Genomic DNA, 9,400 nt, shown 5'->3' with positions numbered 1-9,400 from the left:
CCCTTCATATTTTGGCGATGCTACGCCACTTAGGGGGCGACACATCGCCACCCTCTCTGATTTTGGACCCTTCCAATGGTCCTAAAATTACTCCAAATGCTACCAAACTTTTTGGGAATATTTTTATACCTCATTGTATCACTTTAGACCCATAAACGTTACTTTTAGATGTCTTCTACACAATCTCATGTTTTTTTTTTTTTGGTAAATCAGCAAGCTTGTATTATGCACAAAAACTACTTACAAACACCAATCAATACAGACACCAAACTCAAAAACAAAACAACTAACCAACATTAATTACAATATAACTTCCTCACCCAGATCAAATCCTCCTTACCTAGGTTCCTATCAAATAACAATCTCAATCTATAACAAATGTCTGCTTTAATATTCTGAGAGACACAGCAAATTAAAGGCACCTGATGATTCCAAAAAGCTGAGTTCCTAGCCAACCATATGTGGTACACACATGCAGCAAGAGAACACAAATACACTCTTCTTTTACATTCAGACTGTCTGCAACGCCTTATCCAATTCATCAAACCAGTCAACTCACATCGGTGTGATCCAATTCTTAACCAATTCAATATAGAGATTAGGCAACTCTTACTAAACTGGCATTCAAAAAATAAGTGTCTGTGGCTTTCATCATACTGACCACAGATGACACAAATAGAGTCTTGGGCTATTCCAAACCGAAAAAGTCTGTCTTTAGTAGGCAGCCTCTGCTTTAACACCAACCAAGAGACAAACTTATGCTTTGGGATGCCTAATCTATCCCAGATAGCAGCAAATTTCCATCTGATCTGGGAGGTGTTCTTCATCAACTTATACAGGTTGGTTATACTATAATGAGCCCATTTGAGCATAGTTCCTTGATAAGACTCCTTAATCTCCTCCTTAATCCTTACGATTCTTTTCCAGTACCAGCTGCTGGAGCTAGGCGCTTTATAGCTCCACCATTCATCTTGCTTTAAGTAAACCGCATGAATCCATTTCACCCACAGGTTCTCTTCTTTTTTTGCAATAGCCCAGACATATTTCCCAATGGCACACCTATTCCACAGCCCCACATCTTTGAACCCCAGCCCTCATCTCTGCTTAGGAAGAGTTACTTCAGTCCAGGACACTCTCCCATTCCCATTCAATCCGTCACCACCATTCCAAAGGAAGCTTCTGCATATCTGGTTGATTCTCTTTATCACAGTTTGAGGCAAAATAACTATTTGGGACCAGTAAGTGTTTATGGAGAGTAAAACAGAGTTTATGAGAACACACCGGCCAGCATAAGACAGATTCCTAGAACTCCAAATTCTCAACCTTTTCACCATCTTATCCACCAAACATTCACAATCAGATATGGATATTCTCTTGTTACTAATAGACATCCCTAAATACAAGAAAGGGAGACTACTTCTCTGGAAACCAGAAGCCTCTGTTAGATGATACCAGTCCTCCTCTTTCATCCCAGCACCATATATAGCAGATTTCTTCTGGTTAGCCTTCAACCCAGAGGTCTCCGAAAATAATTGGAACCCTCTTAATAGCATATACGCTGCTTTGAAATCCCCCCTACTGAACAACAATAAATCGTCTGCAAAGCACAAGTGAGTTAATTGCAAACAGCCACATCTAGGATGATAGTGAAAGTCAGAGTGTAAGGCTACTCTAGCTAGAATTCTAGATAAATACTCCATCCCGATCACAAACAAAAGAGGGGACATTGGATCCCCTTGCCTTAAACCTCTTCTAGACTGAATCAAATCTGATGGGGTCCCATTAAGCACAATCGAGAATCTAGCTGTTGAGACACAAACCATAACTAGTCGAATAAACTGGTCTGGAAATTTAAGAGCAGCCATCATTTCTTGTAAGAAATTCCAATCTAGGGAGTCATAAGCCTTCTGGAGGTCAATCTTAACAAGACAGGCTGCCTTAGCATTTTTCCTTCCATAATCTCTAACCAAGTCCTGACATAGCATAATATTATGAGCTATGTTTCTACCTTTGATAAAACCACTCTGGTTTTCAGAAATAATCCATGGTAGAATCTCCCTGAGCCTGTTGCATATAAGCTTTGTTGCAATCTTATATACCACGTTACAACAAGACATAGGCCTAAAGTCACTCACATTCTTAGGACAACTCGACTTAGGGATAAGGATGATATTGGTAGTGTTAATTTCTTTAAGAATCCTCCCCGAGTGAAGAAATGAGAGAACTGCCTGCGTAAGATCTTTACCAGTGATATTCCACGTTTGTTTATAGAACGCACTACTGTACCCGTCTGGACCTAGAGATTTTTCATCAGGTATTGAGTAGAGTGCATCTCTGACCTCCTCTTGTGTATAACTTCCACATAAAAACTCAGCTTGCTGCGGTGAAACAGTAGCTCCTTGTTGCACTACTGAATCCAAAACAGATCTTCTCCCACTCATTTCTGTGCCTAGTAACTCAGTATAGTAATCCTTAAAATCTTGTTGCACATCTTCCTGCCTATCCCACCAATTACCCTTCATATCCCAAATGGAGTATATGGCATTTTGATTATTCCTGTACCGAATACTATTATGAAATAATTTTGTGTTCTCATCTCCTTGTTTTAACCACTCCTCTTTGACCTTCTGCTTGAGGAATAGGATCTTATTTTTGTGAGCTTCCTGATAATCCTTCCTTCTTATGATCTCCTCTTCAATCAGATGGCTGTTTCCAGGGTCATCTTGAAGCTTCCCCTGAGTATCAAGCAACTTTTGAAGCAACTGCATCTCCTGAACAAACACATCACCCTTCCCATTACTATTAAGATGTTTCAGATCTACTCTAAGTCTTTTTAGCTTTGAAATAAGGCAAAACATTGGAGTTCCCTTTACATCCTTAGCCCAGCTTTCAGACACTATTCTCTGAAACCCATCACGATTACACCAGAAATTGAAGAATTTAAATGGTTTCCTGGTCTCAAGAACTGACCCAAAATTCACCATGAAAGGGCAATGATCCATGTCACCTTCATGGAAAAAAACTACTTCAGCTGAAATAAATGTCTCCAACCAGCTGTTATTAGCTAAAACTCTATCAAGTTTAGCATACACTCCTTCCCAGCTTGTTTATTATTCCAAGTGTAGAAAGAGCCCAAAAACTTCACATCAGCTAGATTACAATTCTCCACACAGCTTTGGAAAGGGACTAACTCTGATCCATTCCCTCTATAAGGAAATCTATCTGATGGAGCTAACACTGCATTAAAATCACCCATAACAATCAAAGGAAAATTAATATCGTGAGCCATCCTATCTAAATCCATCCATAGTTGTTCCCTTCCCTTCATATCATTAAAGGCATACACTACTGTTAAAGCAAACTGAGTTCCATTCTTGCAGTGGATAAGAAAATGCATCCATTGGTTAGAACCACCTCTAATATCGACATCAAAACTCATAGGGTCCCAGGCCACCACTATTCTCCCGTTAGGATGATGCTGTAAATTTGTAGAGAAGCACCAGCCTTTGAACATGTTTAGGTATAAAGTCCCCATATTAGAAGCCTTTACCCTTGTTTCTAGGAGACTAACAAAACCAATTCTCTTGTTTGAAATCATTCTCATGACCTCCTTTTGTTTACTTGTTTTGTTCAGTCCCCTAACATTCCACCCAAACAGTCTATCCATTTATGAATGGAGGCTCTCCCCCTCCATCCCTGTTAGTCCTCATCTCCTTTAATGTTTCCCCAGCTTTGATCTCAGTGTCTGAAAAGTGGCCCAGCATCATAAAGGAATTGCTCTCTGTTATCCCCTTGTTTTTAGTCATTATGCCCTTCTTCCCCTTTTTTTGCTGTAACGCCACTGAAGATTCCCCAGGCACTCCCTTACTCTGCTCTGACGATTTGCCATTCAGAATATTGTCTGCAATTGGTTCTTCTCTTTTCTTCTCCTGCCAGATTTTTGAGGATTCACCCTGGTTCCCCTTCTTCTTACACATTTCCTTTCGATGACCTATCCCTTTACAATGCAAACAAACATCAGGTTTCCATTCATAGTGCACTTCAACATATACATATTCCCCCTTTTCATCTTCAAATTTTATCTGATTAGGTAGATCTTTTGTAAGGCTAACTTCAATTAGGACCCTAGCAAATTGCAGCTTCTCTCTGGCCATTGTTGCTCTATCTTGTTTTACAAATTTCCCAATGGTACTCACTATCTTTGCCATAGATCGCTCCCCCCAGTACTTTAATTCCAAATTACTCAATTGAGCCCAGATCGGTACTGTCAAAACTGTATCCTTAGTAAATTTGGAATTCGAATCCCATCTTTTCATGATAAGAGGTTTCCTATCAAAGAATTGGTAGCCCCTATTCAGAATTCCGTCTCTAGCATCCACTGTATTAAATCGAAGAATAAAGACTCCTGGAGCTAGAAGGCTGATTTTATCAATACCTTTGTCTTTCCAGATTCTCCTAAAGTAACCTTCCATCACCGTTAATGGAGGGTTAGCACCCAGAACATAGCATACCAGAGCAGAATTCCAATAATGAACTTCTTCTTCTATATCTTCTGCATCTATCTTAACACAATACGACAAAATATGCAATATAGGAGAAGAATTAGAAGTACCTGCTTGCCCTTGCTTGGTTGATCCTCTTTTCAAAACCCCCAACCAGTCGTTCAGAGTCTTCTTTATCATAGCTTGACCACCCAGTTCTTCATATTCCATCTCAATTCCAATCTGAGACTGCTTCTTCATATCGTCGATCTGCATTCGATCTCCTTTTTGACTATCCATCAGAGATTCCTGAACCCGAGCCTCCTCATGCTTTTCCAGTCGATTTTCATTAGTGTCCTCCTCTTCATCAAAAACCATTGCCTCCACCCCTAAGATACCAGCCATTGATTTAACTTTAAGGACTGGATCGGTAGAAGAAGGCCCTATTTTCTTCTTCCCTGGCGTTTTCTTCTTCAATCTCGGTCTCCCTACCATGCCTCCAGCTCCAGCTGAAGAGAGAGCGGGAAAAAATTTGAAAAACATCTATCAGAGATTTTGTTTTTTCACAATCTCATGTTTTCACTTCTCTTTACATAAAAAATTGTTAAGTGTTTTGCACCTCAACGTGTAAACATCTTAACCATTATATTTAACCAATCTCAACATCCCCCACTTGGTTATATATAATCCTCTCTTCTTAGCTTAACAGTTTTGGTGTATAAAATAAAATATTTTCGATTTGAATTTTATCATAGTGAAATTATTACAAAGTCTTATCAAAGTCATTGGTGTCTTAAAGATTGAACAAAGTATTCCTTAATGATAAAATCAGTAACACCACACACACCTCCACTTGAATATTCATTTTCCCACTTTTTTCACTTAGCACTCATATGACCATGTGCTCATCCATTTCATGAACTTTCTGGGGAGAAACTCCAACTCCCATTAGAGGCGGCACCACCTCTAAGTTCACATAGGTGAAGTTCTTACAATATCTTTGCTATCTTTAGAGATGCTTGTTGCACACAATTGAACTTCATTAAAAGCTCTAGGCTTAACCATCACTCGGTAGCAACCAACACTAACCATCATTGGATGGAACTCACGACTTTGTTAGTGTTGAAACTATTCACCAAATAACTTGTTCTTACCCATTGAACTATTTTCCTTGATGTTCACAAGTTTGGAGTTGGGTTGCCATCATTGGTGAATATATTATTCTAGGAGTTTTCGTCCCATCCCTTTTTGAAGTAGAACTTACTAACTTCTTCGTAAGAAGTTTTGTAAATGGATCTGCTAAGTTCTCACTTGTCTTTATACATGAGATCGATATGATTCCTCCTCGAATCAATTGTCTCACATACTCATGTCTTAGACTTATATGTCTAGACTTCTCATGCCATTATAAGCTCTAGATAATGTGGCTTATTTATCACCATTGAAATATTTCTCATGAAGTCTCTAAGTGACTTGGCCTCTTTTCTATTTGTCACTAGAGTTCTAAACACCGTTTTCAAGTCGTAGCTTCGGTTTTGGAGTGTTAGTTGGGCCTGCCATTGGGCCGAAGAGAAGAGATTCTGTTTGTGGGCCCACTTTTTGAGTCCAGGTTGAGATTCCTTACAAAGCAAGCCTTAAATCTTTTACAAAATTTAAAATTTATTGGCGATTTTACCATGCACGTAATAGTTATTATATAATAGGTCGTACAATACAATCCAAGAGAGAGAGAGCATTATTTTACTTATTAGAATGGTATCTAGAATCGTTTGATTAGTAACAGTAGTTTTCTCATTCAGGTTTTAAACTATAATCTTTTCATTGATCAAAAGCTGCCGCTGAAGATTTTTTTCGAAAAAAAAGAATCAGGTCGGGGCTTATCTACGTGACGAGAACGCCACACTTTTTTTTTTTGAAGATAACTTTCATGTTTATAACTTAAGAGAAAGATGGGACCAAAAGAGGGGTGCCCTCCCCTTGGATAAAATTGCAAAGGTTGCTAGATCTCCTAGCTTCCTTTGCTAGTTCATCTGCTAGAGTATTGTCTATCCTACTAATGAATCTTACATTACAATAATTAAATGTCTTTGAGATACTACAAATTTCGTCTAGGATGCTACTATACATTGCCAATCTAGGCCCTTTCCAGAGCCATTCACTTGCTTATCAATGTTGAAGGCAGTCAGTGAAGATTTCCATTGCCCACATTAGTGCTGATCTAATTGCTAGCATTTCCTCGTGGAGAACATTGATTAGCTTGACTCGTTCCATTCTTGCATTCCAACCATCCCTACCCTGAGCGATTGCCACACTTACAGATACAGATTCAAAGGTTTTTGTTTTGTTTTGTATTTTGTTTTTTAAAATGTTAATATCGTATTTTTCTGTACAATTTTGTTGACGTCGTTTTTCGTCAACTTAAAAAATAGAGCAATTAAATAAGAAGAATATTAGAGGAAATGAAAGAAGATGAATACAAGAGATTTTTACGTGGTTCAGCAGTTAAATATTTCTAGTCCACGTGTAATAACTCGGATTTTTTTTTATTTTATTTATTGTGTTTTATGTAAACATTGTTCTGTGAATTTTTATTAAGAATTCGAATAATAATTAAAATAATAATTAGTGAATATTATTTTAATTAAAAGAAATGTGAGCTGATCGCTTTAGACCATAGTTTGAGATTTAGGTGTAAATTAAATATAAAGTTTTTAAGGAACATTAGTATATGATTTTATGTGTTGGGATCTACATAAAATAATAGAATCATTTTAGACTATAATTTTGTGACTTACTCACTAATAATCTATGAATAATACAAGTAGTATTTTATGAGATCAATGTCATGATTTTATGTTGTTAGGAATCACATAAAATCATAGACACATTATTAGCTAAGGTAGCATTATTATTATTTTAGTACCTAGACTATAGTTTATATTTATTTATTTTTAAGCTATAGTTTTAGTGTATATTTTTGCATAATGCAAGTGTGTTTTGGAAGGGTTTAGAACCAAAGTTATTAAGGGAAAATAATCTCTAAACTAAGCTTAGTGGTGCTATAACACTCATTAAAAAAAAACCAGCACTTGTTAGTGGGGTCTCGGCCAACCCGTTGAGTGGAGGGAAACCATTTTTTTAAAAATGGTCTTGGCAGTTTTGGTGGTTACAAGGGAGGGAATCGGTGCCATTTTCCCCCTCATTTGCTTCAGACAACCTTGGAATTACTAGAGAGAACAAAGAGAGTTTGAGAGATTAAGAAAAAGAACACTTATAGTTATTGTTTTGGTGTACGTTCACTTCGGGTCCAAGAAGGAGGAATCAAAGGTGAGTTTTCTTTGGTTTTTTTCTTTGGGTTACAGTCCTTAGACACGTCCTTAGAGCCTATATTTTGATTGTAGAAGAAAGCAAGAGGAAGAAGGGAGTGTTACTGGGAGTCCGGTGCAAGAATAGTTAGAAGAAAAACGTAAGTCCGAACCAACTTTACGTCAATTTTTCTCTTCGATTCTGAGTTCCAATTTCACGTTGAATGGTTTTGTTGTGCTCCTAGTGTTTTGTACTAAGTGGAGGAGAAGAAATAAAACACCAAGAACCAGCCACAGCAAGAGGTATATATTCATAGAATTCCTTCGTAGTTGTACGTTTCCGATTGTTAGTTTTGCTTCTTTATTGTGGATAGAAATTTTGGGCTGTTTTACATGGTTTAAATCAGTACTTTGGGTTTAGAAATACTTATTATGTAAGGACTGGTTTAATATGAGAGAGCTTGAGGTTTGGGGTGTTTTGGTAATAGTTGATGATTGATGGGGACGGTGTCGAAGTATGGCCATGGCCGCCGATGTAGGAGGGGAGAAAAGGTGTGGTGGTGAGTGGGTGGTGGTGGTGGCCGAGTGGATGGTGGTGGTGATGTAGAGGAGAATCCATAGCTGTCATAGTGAGGGACCTTGGGTCCAAGAATGGCTCGGTTTGGCATGGAGGCTTGCCGTGGGTGATGAAGACATGTTCAGGTGGTCACGTGCATGGTCATGCATATTTTGAAATGGTTACTAATGGTTACCAATTTGTGACCAAATTGACAAAAAATGGTAGTTGGTCCAACAAATTTAGAATTTTGTCGAGGCTTGGGATTAGGTACTTTAAGACCAAAAATCTGATTATGGAGAATTAAGGATAAAAAAAAATTCTCTAGTTAATTATCCAAGTGTAATAATTTACAAGCTAGGCTCGGGAATTATTATGTAAGCATCAAGAAAAATTCGAAGTTCGGGAATTAGTTTCAAAGTTTAAATTTGACGACTTAGAACCTACGAAATATTTTCAAGGAGTACAATATTACTAATTTTAAGTCTCAAGATCAAGGAGTGGACTCGGGGCTCGTGTTTTGGACTCGGGCATCGGAAAGTGGAATTTTAAGAAATAATTGGAGTTTTGACTTGAAATTCCGGACATGGTCTAAGATAAAATTATTATTGGAAATAATAATTTTCTAAGTTGATTTTGGGATTTTGAGAGGGGTATCATGGTCATTTTACCCCAAGGGCTTGGGTTTGGGCCAGGGTCGGGAATTTCAATTTTTGATTTGTAAATTCCATTAATTATATTTAAAATCTTAGTAAAGCATAAACTAAGACATATTGTCCCAATATGATTATAAGGTCTAAATGCGATCGGAAATACTCACAAAGACATAATTCACGAAAGCATAAAATTTCGTTTTCCGATGCTCGAGTCCAATTCACGAGCCCCGAGCCCACTTCTTGATCTTGAGACTTAAAATTGGTAATACTGTACTTTCTAAAATATTTTCTAAGTCCTTGAAAATATTTCGTAGGTTCTAAGTCATCAAATCTAAACTTTGAAACTAACTCCTAAACTTAGAATTTTTCTTGAAGCTCACATAATAATTCCCGAGCCTAGCT

Source organism: Humulus lupulus, chromosome 7 (genome assembly GCF_963169125.1).
Source record: "Humulus lupulus chromosome 7, drHumLupu1.1, whole genome shotgun sequence".
Classification (NCBI taxonomy): Eukaryota; Viridiplantae; Streptophyta; class Magnoliopsida; order Rosales; family Cannabaceae; genus Humulus; species Humulus lupulus.
This window is presented reverse-complemented; position numbering follows the sequence as displayed.